A 22,425-nucleotide genomic window follows, 5' to 3' on the forward strand; every position below is an offset into this window, starting at 1 on the left:
TTAGCATCAAGACTTATTTGCATCGAGAAATGTATTCTGATGGCATCTTTTACAGGTGAGTAGAGAATACAGTGTTTGTGGGTTTTATGGGGATGCACCATGATCTGATATTGCCCAGGCAGAATTCGGAAATTGATGTACCAAGTATAATCACATGCTTTTCTGTCTGACGCTCAAGAAATGAATGCTTGTTGGGTCTGATTTCCAAAAGTAACCAAGCAACTTAGAAGTCCATGATCAAAAGAGCATTAAAAAACAGACTTGCAAAGGAACTGAAATAGCTAGGGAGATTTATGAAGCCTGGAGACAAGTTAAGTACCCAGGTCACTACTGCTTTGCAATACCTTGTCAATTGTCCTTTTAGCTGATCTGCAGTAGGTGACTACTTGTATATTTAGATGCTTGGATATCTTTGAAAATCTGTCCCTACACACAGAAAACATCACCAAGACTTCAGCACATTGGAATGACAAAATATTTATTTTCTCCCTAGGAGCTTTTGATAATTACCTGTCCTCTGTCATCCTTATTTACTAGTTAATGAAGCACTGCTGCTAGGGACTGAAGAGGAGGGATTCATTTTTCTCAGTGTTAGACATTTCTGCTGTATGTTTCATCAGCACAGTTATTCCCCATTTTGATGGAAAGTAAAAAGCACTCACTACCAGCACATGATTTATTTGACCTGTGTTAGACAGCTACATAAACATGAGGTGAATCATGCTTAGAGATGCTTCTTTTCTCTTCAGTTTAATATCAACAAAATGAAGAGAAGCAGCTCAGGTGTATATGTCTAGATTAAGGATACAACATCAGGAGAAGTACAGTCAGCAGATCCAGGTAAAGTACTGTTATTATTTCCAACTACTTGGCAATGGAACACTGAGTCTTGTTCAAGAGGGATGGGGAGGTGAAAAGGGTCCAGAAAGGGGCTACCAAAATGGTCAGTGCTCAAGGACTTAAAGTGGATGAACTCCAAGGAGATGTTGTGGGAGATGACTATATTTAGTGTGGAGAAGACTAAGTAAAGATAGCATGACAGCTGGCAACTACTCAAAATGCAGTTGTAAAGATGGCAGTACTAATCTCAACTCTCTAGTGGCTGATGAGGTAACAAGGGTGAACAGCCACAAACTGCAGTGGGGAAGGTTCAGACTGGATTTTAGCAAAACAATTTTCAGTGGAAGGATTGTTTAGCGGAGGAACAAGGTCTCCAGAGGTGTGATAAACTTCTCCATTTTGAGAGGCGTTCAAGACTTGGTTAGATAGAGCCCTGGCTGATCTGGCCTGGTGACAAGTTAATCCCACTTTGGTGGAAGGTTGGCTCAGAGACCTCTGGGACTTGTCATCAACATGTCTTTAGCAGACTAAGGGAACAAAATCCCACCCTTTGTCAGTCTGAGAAACTGTCTGAATTTGGTAGTGTTTGCAATTTTTCTGAAATGCTTACACCACCCATCTCCGGGTTTTTCCTCATTCTTGATAAGCACACATGATCATTTGCATTTTCAAATCCCCTGGCACCCAGGGGAATATTCTTTTAACCTACCAATGATGTAAGACTGATGTAAAGAAATTAAACAGATAATCAACAAGAAATTCAGGATTTTTTATTGCAATGACCAGAAATTCAGGGGTGGTTCTTATTTTGACCCATCCCCACCAGAACTTTATAATCTTGACTGGCATTTTTGTTTATTCTATTCTAGTATGCAGGGGCAGCATAATGCATTGGGAATCCTTTTATGGTCAGCTGGAGCAGCCCAATGGAAACTGGTTAAAACATGTAACTATTTTCCTTTTATTTATTTACTTTTTTTTTTTAAATTTGTGGTTTCGTTTTTTTTTTTTTTAAAGGTGAGAAGTAGTTCTTATTTATTCACTCACTTGTGTTGTAGATCTCTAGGGATTTTGCCGTCTGTCGCCAAGCTTACAGAGATAGGCATGTGTCATCTTGGGCTGAGAGTGATAAGCAATGTGTAGGAGAAAGCTTAAAAGCTCATTTACAAGGTAATGGAAATTTCTCATCTTCCTGAAATATAATAACTAAATATTTTAATCTTGTTACTTTTGACTTGGTAATGAATAACCTGCATCCTTCTTGTTATGTGTAACCGGCTCCATTCTAGTTATGTATTAGTGTTTTCTTAAAACCCCGTTGTGTTATACACATGCATGCACACATAAAAGCCTACCACAAAAATTTATGTGGCGATTCCCACTAGTCAAAATGCATTAGAGATACCACCAGAGAATTGTGAAAAACAGATTCCTTTTTCCACTGATCAAGATTCAGAAATAAAATATCTTCAAACACTGGGAATATATTTGCAAGGATTGTAGGCTTTGTTGCAGATGCTTAGATAAATATAAAACTCTGAAACCTTTCACTTGGCTATTATGAGCAGTTATGCAAAGTCTGACTTCTTCTAAGTCAGTAATTGAAATGAGGTATGTGTGTGGAAGCTAGGTAGAAATGTCACACTGAAAAGAAGATGAAGAGCTAAAATGGAAGCTTCCTCATATGCTAAATATTTCATTTCTACTCATGAGGATAGCTTTAGTGTACATCATTTAAAATTATTCTTTCTCTGAGGTCATGGTAATTTTGGAAGCACAGGAGCTCAGAAGATTTCTGCTCATGTTTTCATGAAAGAGAAAAATCAAGCCAAAACAAGCCGAAATAAGCCCAAACAAGCCAAAACAGCAAAGGCGGGGTCGAGAACAGAGAGTGGGGTGAAATCACACTAGAGGGGAAAGAATAAGCACAAAATTTTACACCACTGTTTCATGTTTCTTCCTCTCCTTGGCTCTATTTTCCGCCATTTTACTAATTCACTCAGGCTAAACAAATAGGATGCTCAGAAATTGATTCTCTGGGTGTCTCTAGGGTCTATAGCCCCATTCCAGTGAATGCTGCTTTGTGCAGCAGCCTGGCAAACACATGTTGAAGCAGAAGGTGAGCAGCCTTCCCTTCCACAACTCCCACTGGTCCCCACAACCTTACTTGTGCCATGCTTTTAGGAAATATAACTGGATACCTACAGGTCCCTGTACTTTGTGGACATATGAAAGGCTACAATGTCTCACTGAGCAGTAAAAAATAAAGACCTTTGAATACAGGGCACAAACCACTGCAGAATATTATAGCTCGAGAATTAAATTCATAACCCAAATATCTTGAGACTCAACTACAAGTGGAAACAGAAACAAGTTTCCAAAAAGCCATTTGCAGCTTGTTTCTACTAAAATAAGGAAAGTGGAGTAATCTTTCTAATGCTGCCATTCTGTCCCTCTAGTGAAAAGATGTACTGAGTCTCAGGGCAGTTAATTTGTCATCCAACATCTCTGTCTACTTTAATTTTGCATGGACTGAATTGTGGCCAGCAGAGCCACAGTTTTGGAACACCACACTCACAAGGAAAAGTGCTGTTTTCCATACTCAAGAGTTCAATGACAGTTTATGTGGGAAACCAGAACCACACAACTTTATGGTGGAAATGTTTTGTGGGGTTTTTTTGTTGCTGTGTTATGACAGCACAGCATCATGAAGGAGATGGAGATTCCAATATGGCTGGGAAAACACCTTCTAAGACTCAGGACTCACAACCTGGTATATGGGTAAATATCCAGGTGTATGTGGCACAATGAAAAACTGGATGCAGGTTTTAGCTATGGTACCTGAAGTAGTCTTGCTTCTCTAGTGCTGGAGCAGACTGTCCCTGATGGGAGCAGAGGTCTGTTCTCTGGAGCAAAATGCCACAGACTGCACTTGTGCTGCTTCCCAACCTCAGCATGGTGCTGCAGAGTCAGTGTGAATGACTCACTCTCACCATGCAGCTGGGAAGTGAGGCAGGCATAAATTCTGGCTCCACTGAAATCACTGGCAGGCTGAAGGGGCCAATTTATAATTGACCAGGGTATGTCCAGAATTCCCACCATCTAATTTTCAAACACTGGTGATTTACAAAGTTAAAACTCAGCCCTGCTATAAACAGAAGCAAGACACAGGCAAAAGAGAAATCAGAGAAGCTGCGTTCATCTGCACCAATTCTGAATTTTGGTTTTGGATTTTCCTAGTTCCAAAAGCATATTTACAAGAGAATTTATGCATTTTGACTTTTATGAAGCAGATATTAATATGTAGCATGGATGAATGCATTAAACAATTATACCTTTACTTCTGTAAAACACTGTGTGCAAGTGTGTGTATGTGAGAGAGTATATGAGCATGTGCCTCCATGAGCTGGATACTGATACTAAGCAGCCTGGCAGCTGTAAAAATCAATTTGTGTGCAATGATCACCTTATATCTTCTAATTTCATGAAAATTCTGGGGCTGTGGATTCATATTGATTTCTTTATACTGTTTTAGGCTCTATTCTTAGGAATTGATTTCAGCAGTCATTTAGAAATATACATCAGTAAAACTTAGTAAAATCTACACAAGCAGATCTTCTTTAACACAAATTAGCCCTAATATTTCTCATTGACTAAGTATGACAGATATGCAGTTTTACTGTTCATCATCATGCAAGGGAGAAACATATTAGGGCATTTATGAATTACAAGAAACGAGAAAATACCATAAATTCTTGGACTACTGGATGGATTAAGTTTTGCACAGAATCAAATGAAATGATGAAAAGTTTCATTTAGTATAACTCTGATAGTGGTGTTATGGTTGAAAAATGTACACTGCAGCATGCTGTGGTATATATGGCCAGCACAATGACCAGCCATGAACAAATTTTCCCTGTTTCAAGGAGACCTCCTGAATCTGTACTCTGATGTTTACATGGGACACTAAAAATGAAGAAATTGCAGCCATTCAGAATGAACCAGAAGAGGAACTTGAGAAAACGTGAGCAATACCCTTTTTGATAAACAGTAATGCAACACAGTGGCAGTGTTTACTCAAGTTCATCAAGATGATTCCTCTGAATTTACAAAGGAATTTAAAATTCAGTGTTAGAATCTGAAGCCTAATGATTACAGCTTTGATATAAAACAAAAATTGAGAGGTTGGGTTTTTTTAATGCCTGTGAGGACACCAAAGGGTCTCCTTAGCAGATGCTTGTGAGTTTCTTAAAATGAGGTGGTTTTAGGGAGTTTCAAGCTATACTAGCCAAAAATAAACAACACTGCTTTAAATCTGTAGGACAATATGAACACCTAGGCAGAGTCTAAATGCATTTCTTTATGTAAAATAATAAAAAGAAAAATTAAATCCTCTTAGTTGGTGGGGCATTCTGAGGGTAAAAACAATAGGATTAATCTGGTCTTACATAGAGAATTGTAGTGTTGAAATCTACACTCCAGGCAGTCATACTGAACACTTTCTGTAGTCTCTGAAGGACCAATTCTTCATGGAGAAATCTAAGCATGAATTGCTCTAGACAGTCCTATGTCTCTCCATGGACTATAAACTGGACATCAGGCAGATAGTTCAGATGGAGACACCTGAAGTCCAGCAAGGTGGATCATTCCTGTTAAATCTGAAAGTGCCTTTTTTAGTATCACTGAATTTCTCCAAACCCCTGAAAGTCTGCTAATGCCATACCTAGGAATGCTTCAGTTCTGTTAGTGTTAGGCATTGAGTACTCCTAATCCTGGACTGCATTCATATAAGGAATGCAGTTCAACAGAGAAACAGTCAAATTAGACAACTGCATGTGCACAGCAGAGGTCTTAGTCAGTAGCAGAGTCCAGAGAACGATTCAGTCATGCCCTAGAAGGAAGAGGTGTAAAGGTTGCCCTCACATAGGTATTGAAGAACTTCTTAAGTACTGGGGAGTACCCATCTGATGTCCAGCTGCTGCTGCTGAAAGGCAAAGCCTCCCTGATGTCCTGTGTCTTACCTGCCAGCCCTGTGCTGACATCTTGGATATCCTAAGGCATTACAGGAGGCATTAACCACTACTGTTTAAGTAAATGAATCCCACACTCAGATGTTTAGAGTGAACTGAACTATGTGGGGTACAGGGTGATGAATGATCTGTAAGAATGATGTCAGACATTTAACTTTCTCTTGATCTTTTGAGGTCTTCAGTTTAAATACTGCCACAAAAGTGAGGCATTGTCCACTGTAAAGGCCTCATTCATCCATTCTGCCTCACATGTAGTTCTTCCCAGAAGTAACAGGGATGGACCAAATTGTGAGGCTGACCACCTCTGAGTAAATACAGTGGGAAGCTGCTGCTCCCTTTCTACTTAAAACTGGTACCTGTGTTTAGCAGATGTCACTAAATATCTGAATAGCTTCCTAAGAGATGCAGGGTCCCACTATCATTTCTGACACTTTTGTGTACAGGCTGAAGTGACCTTTTTTCTTAAAATTGTGTCTAGTTCAACAAGACATGAAGGACTTGATGCAGGAATGATTAAGAGGCATTCTGTGTGCCATGAAGGAGGCTAGACTAGATAATCATAATGGCTTCATCCAACCTTAATAATCTCCAAAGTCTGTGAGCAGTTAGTGTGCAAGAAGCAGGTTAAGAAACAGAGATGGCTGCGAGTGGAAGTTACTCTCTGACCTTCAGCTCTGTGTGAGCCATGCATCAGGGTTATGGCAAAAGTCATCATAGTACAAGACTAAAAGATTTGTGTGGTACAGGATTAAATCAGTAGAAAAGCCATAAATTGCCTACTTCCCTCTAGAACAGAAACTGGTTGTTTGGGGGGGTTTTATTTGTTTGTGCCAGGTCTGTTAATAAATATATTGCAGCAGATGGAAGAACAGTTTCTTTCTTTCTTAGTCCCTGCTTCATTACTGGGAGCACTGGAATCCAATACCATCTGCCCAGAGGCAACACTTTACTCAGCTACTGAGTGAAATGTCACCTCACATCAGCTCACACATCAACCTCAGCTGAAAGAAAACTCCCTCACTGATAAGATGTTCCTACATTTCCCCAAGTGTTCATGTTTTATCTTCCCTGAGAAAGTTATTAGTGGTGCAAAAAGCATTGTATTCAAAAGAGTCAGTCTGTGTAATGACATCAATATGCCAAACTAGTTTCCACATAATCCAATCCTCCTCCTCATGGTTATTCTTGTTAATCTTGTTGTATTCCATAAGAGCCTTGCAATGAATCAAGAGCTCCTGGTACCAGGTACTGTACAAACATAGAGTGTAAAGGTGCCTCCAAGGCACTCAGAACTGGCAACAACAGCCAACAGAGGACGCAAAAAGTACTGATAATTAGGAAGAAGGATTGGTTGTGTCTGTGGCCAGGTGGTTTGAGCACACCAGTAGTCCATGAGAAGTTATTGGAGGTCTAATGGGAAAGAAGAGGTTATGAAGGCCTAAGAGAGGGATGCTGGAGGCACACAAATGCACCACGACTGTCCCAAATGCAAAGGACATTAGGTACAAGTGTGTGAAAACACACACTTGAATGATATCCAGGTTAGGAAAGAATGCTTGCAACAGGTGAGGATGTGGGAGTAACTGAGATGAGTCTCACCCTTTCAACACAAGGCTGAAAGCAGTCCATTAAAGAAGTCAGAAAATGTAAGTAGGTTGGGTTGCTGTAGTATCACAAAGGCACCTGTCAAGGATTTTAAAAAGAGAATTACGTAGTCAGTAATAGGAATATCACCTCCTTTTTAACTCCATGGTGACTGGGTGCTGACAGGGCAAGACAGTATTTAGCAGGGTACAGAAAAAGGAAGGTTGATTGTGGAGAAAAGATGGGAACTGAAAGGTATTTCATTTACCTGGAAACCTTCAAGCAACTAACAAAATATTGCTGCATCCAAAAATGGATTATTTTCTATTGATCTGTTCATAAATCCCAGCATTTCTGTTTCTTCTATTTATAGATGTGCTGGCAGCACGAAACAGGCACATAATTTATTCTGAACAGCCTTGTATCACAGACACAATCTGAACCCTCACCCATTACTCTAACTGGTAAATTTTTTGAGAGGGAGAAATTCTGGCTGCTTGTTCAGGATCCCTCTCCTGACCAGAAGTACATTGTGCCTGCTCAGAGAGGTGAATCACAGCAAACAGTATGTTTGTGAGCAAAAGTGCTGGGTTAATTCTTGCCATAGATGAGAGGTTTCCAAAGACAGGGATTGCCTCTGCCCCCTAAGGTTGACCCAGAGCAGCTGAAAATCTGACTTGTTCTCTTTTGTGATTTCATACAATTCTCTTGGGATTAAATATTTTGCATTCAGCATCACTTCTTACTGTCTCCTCCATTGCTCCCTGGTTTGCTCCTCACTTTATTTTAGATTCAGTTTACCAATGGACTTTGACTTTTTGAAATTTATTTTGTCATAGCAAAATGTCTTCTTTCTTCTGGGCTGCCTTCCAAAGATTTCTTGTTGAAATTGGCTCCTAAATTTTAATTAAAGGAACCTCTTTTTTGGCCCATAAATTAAAATGTTCTGAATTTTTTTTTTCTGTCCATTTCAAGGCATCAAGCCAAACAAGAAACACTGAAAACTGTCCAGAAATATCCTTTTCTTTATTGTCTTTCTTCTCTGCTTGAGTTCCTCCTCCAAGAGACAGAGCTACAGCTAGCAGTGTTCTTGCCACGGTCCTGTGCCATCCCGTTGGAAGTACTCTCTCCAGAACAAGAGACCTCATGGGAGGGCAGTGACATCAATGAGGGCACATCAGCACATTAACTGAGTGGCAACCTGGACTTTGCTGTCCTGCTCCTGAACTCCTGGACAAAGACGGGAGCGGGAGTGCAATGTCATACGCTTTGGTCATCTGAGTTGAAGTTGTGTCAACCATTTGATCTCATTCTTAGGAGATTAGCCATTAGGATAAGTATTTTCCCTGATCTTCAAAATACTTGTAACAACCTAGATTTGAAAGAAAAATGATAAATAGAAACAATACCACCTCTCATCCTCTTTCTGTCCCTCTTTTTAGGGCATCTTTAGCTGCATGAAAAGATTCTGCAAGAAGTGTATGAACAGCTAAAAGGTCAAAGCACATCCACACACAGGATGTGTGGGGCTAAAGCCATTTTAGCTCCCAGCCCCCATACAGCACCCAGCCCCTTTGCTGCTGCACAGGTACCACTTCAGGGGAGAAGAGTTGGCCTCTGAAGCCTGAAGTCACATTCTTAGTGATGTTGAGTTTATTTCCCCTTCCTTTTTTCTTCTTCTGTTATACCTTCCCACAAAATTGGGTTTTTATGTTATGAACCCTTGAGCTGGTAGTGATGCCATCCCAACTGCTCTACTTCTGCTTGTGTCACCTTTGTGTCCTTTCTTGCCTCTGTTCTGTAGCTGTCCCATGGCTCCTCCTGAGGACTGTGGCTGAGCTGTGGCTATACCACCAGGATCTGGGCTCTGAGGCCTTGGATGCAGGGGGTTGACCCTGGGATGGTGTGAGATGGCAGCAGGGTTGGCAGGGATGGCAGCAGGGTTGTAGACAGATGTTTCCATCTGCAGTTTGTGGGAGTAAACCTCCATCTGCAGCGTGGGGCTAAGTCAAAGCCTGAATCTTTCATATGGAAGAGCAATACTCTGTATTCATTTTAACAAATAACAGTTTACATCCTGACGTAAGGAGGCCAATGGGATCTGCTAAGGAAATTAGTTTCAACCATCCTGCACCCAATTTTGCATCACACCCAAACCATTATTCCTTCTCCTTGCTCTCTTTCTTCTCTGTTTCTAAAGTTTTTTTATTTTATACAATGTCAGATTTTCTACTACTACTCTACTATTACAGTAGAATTCTCTACTGCAAAATTCAGTGCTGCCGCAATGAAAATCAGTCTGGCCCAGTTGCAGAGTGTGAACATGGCTTAGCAGTCAGTCAGAAAATATTGATGTTTTTGGGATGAGCCACAACACAGACCAGGGACGAACCTGAAGAAGAGGAGAAGAATGGTTACATTGAACAGCTGTTGCCACAGTGACTGACTGTGTTGGGCCCCACCAGAGTTATCTGTGTGCTTCAGTGATGGGTATGGCTGAGGCAAGATTGTCTCTGGACCTTGACCTCCAAGCCATGAAGTCTGGCGTGCCACCATAGACAATGCCAGAATTGCATCTTCTGCCAACCCCACAAAAGCAGGCCTAGATTGGATAGGGTTTAAAACCTTTTGGAAACTTCAATGTGTTTGGTCCTACTAAACTTTTTGGAGACACAATGATGAAGGTACTAACTGAGGTCAAGACAGTGTGGCACAATGTGATTTTAATTTTTGAGGATCTTGAGAAAACAGAACATAATAAATTACATACATAATTTGTATCTACTGAACGAGGCCGGGTCCCTGCAGCATCACAATGCCTGTACAGAACAGGAGTGAAATAAAGCTGCATACTTTAATTTTGGGAATTTCCATGCTTTCCAACTACCTGCCTTTTCCATACCTTCGTAATATCCCTCCTGGGGTTGTGCAATGCTGGGGAGCCCTCTGTCTGCCCTACCATTCGTACTGTCTCCTGCCCAGCACAAATGCTTGTGTGACAGGTGCAGAGTCTTCAGATTCTTTTATTGTGTGACTTGTCTCCCCACCCAGCTGTAGCTGCTGAAGATCTGATGAGGAGGAAGCCCTTTCTCCCCTCTTGGAGAGGCAAGTGTGCCAGCATGTGCCAATGGGAGTGCTGTGGCCATTCGAAAGCTGTCCAACAAGATTCATTGAGGTCCATGAGCAGGGATGAGTCACGCCTAACCACCTAACCTCAACATCAGACCTTGCAATTAATTCACTCCTTACCAACCTTAGTGTGGCATTATAACTCAGAAAACTGGAAATGCTACCTTGAGGGAAAGTTTTGAGCCTATCAGTTACTGCTCTGCCTGAAGGTCAGCAGATGTTAAATGAATGGTGCTCGCCATTCCTCTTCTCCCTGCAGTATCCACCCTAGGCCACAACGCTCAATGCCTATAGTAAATAGTATATTTACTATAATGTTCACAAGAATTGTACAGCTATTTCTACATCCCTTTATGAGGAACCCTTTTTTCCTCCAGGAAAACCCTCTTCCTTACTGGGTTCTTGAGACTTGATGGAACCGAAGAAAGAACAGACAGCAAAAGTACAGTGTTTATACCAACACAATAATGTGAATTGATGGGAATAACTTGAATTGCTGTAAAATAAAATGGGAGTAATAAAATGCTGTGCATGTGCACATACACATACACATTTGGACACATATATAGACACATATATAAAATAACCGAATTGTTGAGGTTGGAAGGGACATTTGGAGTTCATCTGGTCCAACCCCACTGCTCACAATAAGGTTACTTACAGAAGGTTGCTCAGGACATCCTCCATCCAGGTTTTGATTATCTCCAAAGATGGAGGCTCCACCATCTCTCTGGGAAACCTGTTCATGTGTTCAACTACCCTAACAAAAGAAAACCCCAATGTTTAAATGAATTTTCTTGTATTTCCATTTGTGCCCATTGCCTTTTCACCTGTCTCTGGGCACTGAGTAATCTGGCTCTGTCATCTTTACTGCCTCCCATCAGATATTTTACACATAAAGATAAGATATTCTTGAGCTTTCTCTTCTCCAGGATGAACACTCCCAGCTCCCTCAGACCCTACTTGCATCAATCCCTTGCTCATTTTTGTGGTGCTTTCCTGAACTCACCCCAGTATGTCCAGGTCTCTCTCGCAGTGGAAAGCCCAGCACAGAGCCCAGGTGATGCACTGCAGATGTGCCTCACCAGAGCTGAGTAGAGACTTGACTTGATCTGGTGGTGATGTTTCTCCTGGTGCAGTCCAACCATATGGTTTATCAACAGGTTCTCCCAGTTTTGTGTTATCTGCAAATTTGCTGAAGGTGTGCTCTGTCCCATTGTGCAGACCATTAATGAAGATATTTGACCACATTGGCCACAGTATCAGTCATGAGATACAGAGCTGGTCTCCAGCTGGACTTCATGCTGCTGATTGCAAATCTCTGAGCCAGCACTTCAGCCAGTTTTTAGTGCCCTTCACTGCTCATTTATCTAGTCCATGTTTCATCAGCTTGTCAATGAGGATGTTGTGGGAGAGAGTGTCAAAAGTCTCAGTAAAGCAAAAATAAACAACATTTAGTGCTCTCTCGTCATCCATCGAGCAAGTCATCTCCCTGTAGAAGGCTATCAGGTCAGTCATGCCTGATTTCCCTTTTGTAAATCCATGCTATCTACTCCTAATCACCTTGTTGTCCTTTATATATACATAAATATACAAACACACACATGCACACACATATACATACTCACATATATATTAAACATAGCAATTCAAATTATTCCACACATATATATGGTTCAAATACTCCAATAGTGCCTAGGCCTCAGGCATCATTGCAGAAAAATTTGCTTAACCTAATATGTATAAAAAACCCCAAAACCCAACAACAAATCAAACCAACTAACAAGGATTTAGCATGAGGAAAAAAAATGCGCCAGCCAATGAATCTAGATAAATCTAAAGTATGCCAGCATCCAGAACAGCATATTCTGGCTGTTCCATCTAAAGGAGACACCACAAGTGAACTGTGAACTGCATTCAAAGGTCAGTGCCAGTAGAAGGATCCAGCCCAGGAGATGTGAGCTCTGAGGGATGGGCTTTACTTTGACATCACTGGCAACAGCTTTGCACAAGCAGCAGGCCTCCAGTCTAAGCTGCTATTTGAAATGTTATTAGTCTTTTCTTGAAATGTATTGGCCTTGGTTGCAAGACAAATTCCCTAGATGGTACCAGAAGATGATGGCAGCACGCCTTTGCTCCTGTACAAATGTGTGCACTGATTAATGTTTGTGCATCTCTTTCAAAATTGGAAGGGTTATACTCCTGCAAATTAGACTGTCATTCTTATTGTTGCAGATCCCCAAATGCCTAAAAGGTTCCCTGACTTTTTAGGTTTCACAGGCTTAGTGATTTCTCCAGGATTTTCCATTGGCATCAGTCTCCAAATGCTCAGGTGAGCACAGATGTGAGCACCTGAGTTGGTCACTCTGCTCAGCTGCATGTCTGCTGACACCCTGGAACCTCTCTTTCCTCTCTTCCAAACCACATACAAAATGCCATCCAGTTTACTTATACTCATGCCTTTCTTTACAGACCGTACAAGGATATGTACACTCAAAAGTTTCATGCCTGTCATCTATCATTATTGCTATCAGAGCAGGCGCTGCAATCCAGGCGTGTTCTGCTCACTATTCTGATCTGACCCTAAACCAGAAAACTGCTCTAAATCAGGTTGCTGGTTTGTGATGATCAGAGACAGCCAAGATTGAGCTGGGAAGTCAATCTGCAGGTCACCAGCAGGTCCAGGGATCACTGTGCACCCACCTGGGGACAGCGATGGGCTGAGGCCAGACGAGAACATGGGCATATGGATGGGCAAGACTTGGTGGAGCCCATGGTCAGGCAGGGCAGGACTGTGGGATCTGCAGACTGGCCCTGCTGCAGGATCACTGGGGCAGGGATTTGGTCTTGGGGAGCTGCCATGGGGTCCTGAGCCCTGGGCAGGATGGGGGGGGAACCCTGGAGAGGGGATCAGGGCCCCCAAAACCTACTAGTGCAGTCAGGGCACTGACATACACCTCTCCAGACAATCTTGCTGTGTTCTGATTTTGCTTCTGCTTTCCAAAACACTATGATAATCATTTTATGGTAATAATCTAAATTAAGTCAATTAGGCTAAAATTAACGGAGTACCTTAAATGACAGGAGAAAATTATTTACCTTACTCTGCTTCCTGAGGACTCCTAAATGCTTAAGTAAGTAAATACATTTAAATGCAGCTGACAGTATTTGCAACAAGTGTAGACATGAAGAATGCTGATGAATGCATAAATAATTTCATTTCCATTCAGTCTTTCAAGCGAAGGAAATGCTGCAAGTGAACAATTTCTGCTTTGCAGACTTAGACTTTACCCTCACAAAAACCAAGAGAGAAATGAATTGCTTTTTACCAGCCCCTTATTCTGCCTGTGAGGATGCAGGAGTGGAGCAGAGCTCTGCTCAGCACTGGCACCATGGGGCTCTACAAATCCATTTGCACACGGGAGAACTACTCAGGGGACAGGCTTTGCATCCATTAGCCGGGCTGGTTTGCTGGGGCTTTGCTTCTGAATATAATCTCAGTGCCAAGGTGAAGTTTTGACAGTAACAACTCAATTACCTATGTCCTTTGGAAAGTTTTTTTAATGGCAAAAATGTGGAAATGGGAGCTAGAACTCCCATCTAGCTTCAGAGAACTCAGCATGAAAAACGTATGTTGCCAAACTAGCCCATCTTGACAAACGCCAAAACTGTTCTTTCTGCCAGTAAACACTTTAGGACTGGGCCCAGGATGTCTGCAGCATCATAATTGAGAAATTTGGAAATAATTCAGGTGGTCAAGAGGAAAAGGTACTTTCTGCTTCTGTCCTGCCACTCCACACATGAATTAGCAGGGGTGGTGATGGATCCTCCTTTCCAGAGCATCTTTGGCAGAACTGTGTTTTAAATGGAAGGAAGAGTTTCTTTCTTTCATTTTCCCACCTACACTTACATCTCACCTGTTAAATTAAGTGTCAGTGGGAAATAGAATCATGGAATCATAGCATAATTTTAACCGGGAAAGGACCTCTAAGATCATTGAGTCCCACCATTAACCTGGTATCATCATATTCATCACTAAACCATGTCCCTAAATGCAAAATCTACACACCCTTTAAATATCTCCAGGGACAGCAACTCAATCACTTCTCTGGCAGCCTGTTTCAGTGCTTCATAATCTCTTCAGGTATGAAATTTTTCCCTCATATCCAGTCTAAACCTCCCCTGGCACAACCTGAGGCCATTTCCTCTTATCCTATTGCTTGTCACCTGGAGAAGAGGCCAACACCCACCTGGCTACAACCTCTTTTCAGGCAGCTGTAGAGAGCAGTAATGTTCCCCCTGAGCCCCCTTTTCTTCTGGCTAAACAACCCCAATTCCCTCACCCACTCATCATTCCCTAGATCCTTTACCATCTTTGTTTCTGTGCTTTGGACATGCTCCAGCAGTACTCAGAAACAGTCTGAAAGGTACTGTTTTCTCCAAGTGGAAGCAGGTCATTCTGGTAACAACTGAGTTTGAAAGGAGTGCCATGTCCAGAAGTATTTGTTTAGCACTGGTGAGGCTATACTTGTGTCCAGTTCCAGGCTCCTCACTTTAAGATGATTAGGGAGAAGCAGGACATTCCTAGATTTCTGTGCCTGCTCTGATACTGATAATGACAAACAACAAGCATGAAGCTTTTGAGCCTGCATATCCTTGTGTAAAGAAAGGCATAAATATAACCAAAATGGATGACATTTTGCAACCCTCATCACCCTGGAGACAACTGACAATGGAGGAAAAATGTGTCTATAAACATAAAAACGTAGACATTTGTGTGCCGTATAATGCTGGCAAAGCAAGTAAATAAAATTTGCTATTGCAGTATATAAAAAGTGAAGGTTTGAATCACTGTTATTAGAGTTGATGCACATTCCTTTTAGTCATTTTTGTTTTAAGAAGATACCTATCATGACTGTGTGCTCTAGTTACTGAATGTTAAGGAGAAAAATAAAGAAGTTCCCTGCAATCTCTGAAACACATAGTGACAAAACACACAAAATGTGTATTTAGCTAGGGCAATGCTTTTCAAGGTGGGAATAGATGGATCTCATCTAATCTGTAACACAGCATTAAGGTCCTGGATATCCCAATCTAGTTTTACAGGACTCAAGGAACCCCAAAAACCTTGGTGATAATCCAGGAGTAGTTTGGGATGTACATATGTGAGACAAGAGCTGAAGGGACACTGTTTAGAGCAGGACACAGACAGCACTTCATAGCCCATATCCTCAAAGATCTTTTTATGTGCTCAGAGTCTCCTTTGCACATCACCACTCCTCTAAACCCATAGGCAGCAAAGATTTGGAGAAGGCTCACACAAAAAGGCCTGAACCCTGACAGTGCTCCAAAGCTCTCTGTCCTTGGAACTTTTCAAGACCCAGCCGTGTGAATTCCTGGGCAGCTTAATCTGACCTCAAACTGATCCTGCTGTGAGCAAGAGGTTGAACCAGAGACGTCCTGAGATACCTTGCAACCTGAATTACTCTGTGATTCTGTGACTTCATGGGGTATGAGAGGCCTGAGTGTCAAATTTGGCATCTGACTGCACTGCAGCATGTTCAGTAAATACAGACTAAATACCACAGCCTCTCCTTGGGGCTGTCACACTCTAGGTTCTTCACTATCTTGATAGCTCCCTTATGGACCCTCTCAAATTTCTCCCCAGCCATCTTGAAGTGGAATCACTCAAGTCTGGGCACTAAGGATGAGGTTTGTCTTTGTCACATGTACATGACAACCAACAAAGAAATCCAAAACAAAAGACAGGAGTAAACTCTAAGGGATCAGAGCATCCAGAGTACCCCAAGGGCAGTGGGTGTTCTGTTTAGTTGATTTTAACATCTTTGACTACCTGGCAGTAGAGGAATATTAATCACATACGTAAAGGAGTCTGAACTGGGAGGTTAGATGGGCAAAATAATAAATATATAAGAGCAGCATTATTAAGTATTCTAGCAGGATTTCAGGAGGTTAGGAATATAAAGAGGAATTAAGGTGAGATTCAGTCTGGAAAAATAAAAGCTAAACACTGAAAACCTGAGCTAAATAAAAGCACAGCAGTTGTTGGGGGGGCTCACTATGTAATGAAAGTAACAGATGAACTATGAGTATTCACGTGAGACCAGGAAAATAGGACCACCTGAAGTCTCTCCAACCTGTATATTGCTGTGATCCTTTCTTCCCCTTCGCATTATTTCTTCTTCCTGCCTTCTCTCTCTGGCTGCTCTGTGTTGGAATACAAAGGAAGAATGATGCCTTAGCCACCTAACATTGCACCTTCTGCAAAACTGTTGAGAGCCTAGGACCAGAGAGGAAGGGAAAAGCAGTGGCTAGACAGTTCAATGCTTGAACTGAGCATGAGGTACAAGTAAAAGAGGGTGCAAACCCTGTATTTCTCCAACAGCAAAATTATAGAAACAACACGAGGGCAGAAAGTTGCCTCATGTTATGACTCTCTTCCCTGCCTTTTTCTGTACGTTTGCCCTCTTTGTCTTGAAGGAATAATTACAGCAAAATCAGCACATTTCAGTTATCCTTTGGGCTTTTCTCTTTAAAATCTAGTAATTTCTAGCCTTAGTGATGTAAAGAAAGACTGCCAAATAAGAACATTTTCTCTTAAAAAATTTCCTTGAGCTGAAGGTAAAAAATAAAAACTGTAAAATAGGTCCATAAAGCATCAAAGGAATTAATCTTTTTATTCTTTCCTGCATCTGTAACAAAAGATTTACAGTACTTCAGAGGCATTTGAGGACTGAGCTTCCTGTTCTCAAACCCCAAGCTTTGTTTCACTGTTTAATGCAGTACAATGACAGTGCTGAGTTTGTAACTCGTCTCTTTATTCCATTAAATACAAAACTAACCCGGTCCCCACAGATAGTCTCTTGCACATTCAAAAACATCTGCTACCAGGCAAGGAGGGCAAAGAAAAGAGAGAAGGAATTTTCAAACTTTTCATAAAGGTAAAAAAGCATCCAGGAAGTTTTAAGTGCAATACATTCAGGTGTGAAAGAAGAGCCAGTTTCATGTGTGTGAGGAGACATTGTGAAGGAAAGGTGCTACGATACTGTAGAAGCTGTCAGGCCTGAAACAAGCACCAATACAGTTATACCAGGAAGCTTGATCTGTTTGTCCATGCTTGTCTGTCCACTCACCAGCCAGGGAAAGTACTCACCTGCTCCCAGTCCAGTTGCAGCCCAACAGCATGGTCAGGACAGCAGGTTTGGGTGTCTGTATTGCACCAGCTGCCATCAGCAAACATGGGGCTGCCTGGCACATCCCCCAGACACCACCCATCACGGGATTTGCACATCTCATCATCCCTTTCATAGAATTATGGAATTATGAAATCATTTGGCTCGCAATTAACCTTTAATGGTCATAGAATCATGGAATGCTTTCAGTAGCAATGGATCTTAGAGGTCATCTGGCTCCAACTTCCCTGCTATGGGTAGGGACACCTTCCACTGGATCAGGTTGCTCAGAGCTCCGTGCAACCTGATCCTTCCTGGTTCTTGGCCCTCTTTTTACTGCTTGTAGCTCTCTTCCCAGACTCCAGCCTTCCCCCAGTTACACAACCTGCCTCTGAAGCCCATTCCCCCCTTGGTGACAGTTCTGGCACATCAATAACCAAACCTGGTATTTTTGACTCATTTACGTGGTTATTTTGGCCTTGCATGGCACTGCTGACGTGGTCACTTATTAGCACTGCTGTTGGTGTCACCCAGCTCTACGCCACAAAAGCCCCAATGACCTGCAGAGTTTAAGTGTTTCTCACGTACCCAGCCTTTGTCATCTGTGTAGCCTGGACATCCATCTTGGCATGGACATTGCTGTCACCTTCTTGCTCTGGTTTTGGCTGAGTCTAGCAGTTTGTCCTGTCACATCCAGGAGCTACAATTAACCCCGAAGCATGACTTCTGCATACCACTGTGTGTGCTTAATGAATTCTCTTTCCATCTATGAATGTCAGAGGCAGCTGCTGGGAAAAAATCTTCTGTGGAATTGTACTTAAGGAGCAACCTTGGAAGTCTGGACAAAGAAGTGAAGGTACTAGGGACAAATACAGAGAAGAAACGGGTTAGATACAAGGACTTGTCTCTGAAAACGTACTGAATGAAAGGTTTTCCCCTGGGTGCATACTGCCTTGAAAAGTTGGGGTATTTTTAACCTGACCTTCACAAATAGGCAAATAGGGTCATGAGGGTTCAGTGAAAAATTATTTTGCTTTCTTTTCCATCTCTTTAAGGCTTGGACTAAATATCTTGTAGATCTTTAATCCAAGCATCAAAAACTAATAATAGGATAGAGGATAGGTGATACCTTATGACTAAAGAGGTTTAAGAGGTTTTAGTGATACTAATAAATTGAAATTTTTGAAACTGGCTTTATATCCAGAATATGTGACATTTACAAAGTTAAGTATGTTTGTGCCTGCATTTCACATTGAAAAAGACCCAAGCAGAGAGGTTGCAAATGGCACGTCAGAGGTGTCTGAAAAAAGCTGTGTTCCTGTGACTGCCAGAGGACCACGGTGTCCAGCTCTTGAAAAATGTGTAGACTGTCAGCTTGGACATGCAGGATGTCACTGAAATCAGCATGTGTGGCTAGAGGATTCCTCTTCAGCTCATTTCTGCAACCACTCACATTTTATGTGTCTTTGTTTTTTGATATGACAGATACCAAAGGCCTCACTGGAAATCCTGACTCTTTAGAAGTTGGAATAGACAATGAGCTTGAGACTAGTTCTGGACAAATGCAATCCGAATGGCAATGACTAAGAAAATCAAAACAAATGAATTTGTAAAATGATTTTTCCTCAGGCATTCCAAATGTAACAGCCTCATGATTAAGCCTAAAAGTTCCCCAGGCAGAATAGTAAAAAAAAAAAAAAAGTAACAAAGGAAATCTAAAACATTTCACTGAGAGGAAGACAAGTAATTTGGTTAAACTCAATATGTTATTTACCTACATTCGTTTTTAATTTCAGTGAGGAAAGAAAGAAAAAAAATCACTTGGATCTGACCCAAAACATTGGTAAAAAGATAGTCTGAACAACACACTGTGTGGGAAAACACATTAGGGAGGACCAACTCTGCAGTACAAGTCTGGCCAGAAAGTGATGCTCAGACCACGAACTAGGCTAGACACCAGATATGAACCCTACTTTTATAGTTCAATCAACCATTTAACCCAAATTTATCCAGGAGAACCAAATCTTGATACAGACCATAGGAAGAACTAATTTTAGGGATTAAGTAACACACCCAGAGTAGATGCCCATAATACATCCCTCAGTGTCCAGAAACTGTATTAGTAAGATTTTTCTATTTTTAAAGAAAGCATTGCAAAGAATGGAGAATAAAAAGGGCGAATAACATAGCACTTCGCAGTGTACAAGAAAGAGGGGTTTTTTGAGCTAAAAGTATATTAGTTTCCTTAAATACTTTTGCAATTATCAGATTGCTATAATGCATAATACTCAGCTAAAATCCCAGTTTAATTACCACTTTTGTGTTTAAACTTCATTCTTTATCCATAAAATACTGTGAGGCCTCCTGATTGTATTTAATATCCTCACTCCAATGCTGTGCAGGTACTCTGAGCTATGCTCACATGAAGCAATGCTGGGTTATGCTTTCCAAGTGCCACCACATCTCATGCAAAGGAAATTAGATTCCTTTTTTAATTTCATCTCAGTTCTATTTAATTAAAGCCTTAAGAATTTTTTTGTTTTTGAAAAAATTGTATAATAGAGGTTTTCTGATAAATCATTCACTATGAGTTTGAATTTTGGACAAGATATTCTAGGCTATGAATAAATTTCTAAGTGCTGGCAGGACCAAAATGTTAAGGAGCTGGGTGACAGGGATGACAAAGAGCTTCCTTATTCCTGCCTTAGAAGAGCTGTGAAAGGAAAGAATTTGTGGTTCTTCTCTGGGTATCTTTGCTATTCATCTTGTGTGCATGGGTTTGGGGAGGAAGACTAATGGAAGAACTGTTTATGCTTCTTATTCCTCTTCCATATTTTTTTCATTTGCATTATTTCTGAATAATTTGCCTTCCTTCAGACTAGTTAAATAAGAGTATTTGATGTAAGAACCTAGCGGAGGACACTGTGATTCTGAGAAGCTTTATGGAAATTTTTCCTGACTGCTGACATCTCCGGCTCAGGAGCATTCAACTTGAGAGACAGAGAGCAGAAAGATCTGCAGGGCACTCTGGCTCTGAGAATCTGCTTTGTTACCACCCATTTTAAAAGCATCACAATGGAGCAGCCAGCCACTCTGGGGATGGTAGCTGGGTTTCAAATACCTCAGAAGACGGTTTCAAACTGTGATAACTGATCACTCAATAATCCCACTTTGAAGAATTCCGGATTTGCAGGTTGAAGCATCTGGAAAAAAAATGCAGAGGCTCAGTGAGAAAACTCACAGGGAAGGAGGGAGTGGAAAAGAAAGACAAGATATTTCTCATCAAAAAACGTTTCACAAAATTAAACCCAAAGGCATTATGTGTTTCTCCTTCAACATTGGAGCAGTGAAACACAGAAAGGTAGGAAAGTACGAAGTGGGTTACAATATTGGATTGACTAGGCTAAAAAAGAGACACAAACTTAAGTCACTGAGAAGTACAGTTAAGTCTGGAAGAAGTAAAGGCAGACAGTTCCCTGCTTTGGAGGCAGAATTTGGCTTCCAGAGCAATGTTTACATCCATTGTGAATGGAAAAAGCATCCTAATCATTCTGTATATGAGGAATTGGAAGGAGTATCAATTCAGGGCTTGAACTCCAGGACACACTCTGCATATCATATCTGGAGGTCATGCATATTCTACTCAGCCTCTGGGTGCTTCCAGTGGAGGTTTTGTTGCTAACCCTTGTCAAACTGTTCTCTGCTTTTGCAGTCTTTGTTTTCAGTATTATTTGCTTTTCATCTCACTACCTTACTTGGCAATATATGAGTGCTCTTGAAGTCCACTCAGGAATATTGTATACTTGGTCTCCTTGACCCATCAACCTGGCTTCCCATTTTCTGAATGCCTCCTCTAGGTCCTGCCTGCCTTGAGAGACAGCCCATGCTTGTGGGTGTTGGGCACAGGCCAGACATGCTGTTTTGGCTGCAGGTATCTGGAAGGAGCACCGCTCTCAGCCAGTCCTGAACTGCTCATCAGCCCTCTCCTCACCTTACAGCAGGATAACTGCATCTACAGCTACTCATCCTGTGGGAAGATGCGTTTTATAAACATGCACAGTGGTGTTTAAGGTAAATCGGGTTATTTTTGGCAGAATACTCTTCAGGAGCACAAGAAACCCCCTGTTGGGAGGTAGGGGAAGGCAATCGGGGCAGCAGAGAGTAGGCTAAGAAAGGTCATGTCTTCTACCCTGTGTAAGTTGCAACTGCTCCTTATATTTGACCTTACACACATGAAATAAATACACATAGGTCGCTGGATGTCCAGTATTTTTAAATATATCTTGTTTCTTTGCTTGCCTCAGATTCCCATAAGTAAAAAAGAAAAAGCTTTTTTTTTTCCTCTTTCTAGTACATATTTTAGACTGTAATATTTTTGAGAAAACAAACTTTCTAGTTTGGCTTTGCAGAAGCCTTCGTGCAGTGCCACTCCAAACTGTGTCAGGACCTGTAGGCAATGCTGTACTACAAATAATAAACACTATTACCATCTTGAAATTTCTTAGTTGCACTGAAGCATTCTTCAACACTCTAATCACTTGTTTCAATTTTAAGAGATTTTGTATATAGCATGTTCCAAGTAGCAGAATTAGTAATGGAAACATCTGTCAAAAGGACCTGCTAAGCCCGAACTCTGCTTAAATTTGAAC

Source organism: Corvus brachyrhynchos, unplaced genomic scaffold (assembly GCF_000691975.1).
Source record: "Corvus brachyrhynchos isolate BGI_N302 unplaced genomic scaffold, ASM69197v1 scaffold252, whole genome shotgun sequence".
Classification (NCBI taxonomy): Eukaryota; Metazoa; Chordata; class Aves; order Passeriformes; family Corvidae; genus Corvus; species Corvus brachyrhynchos.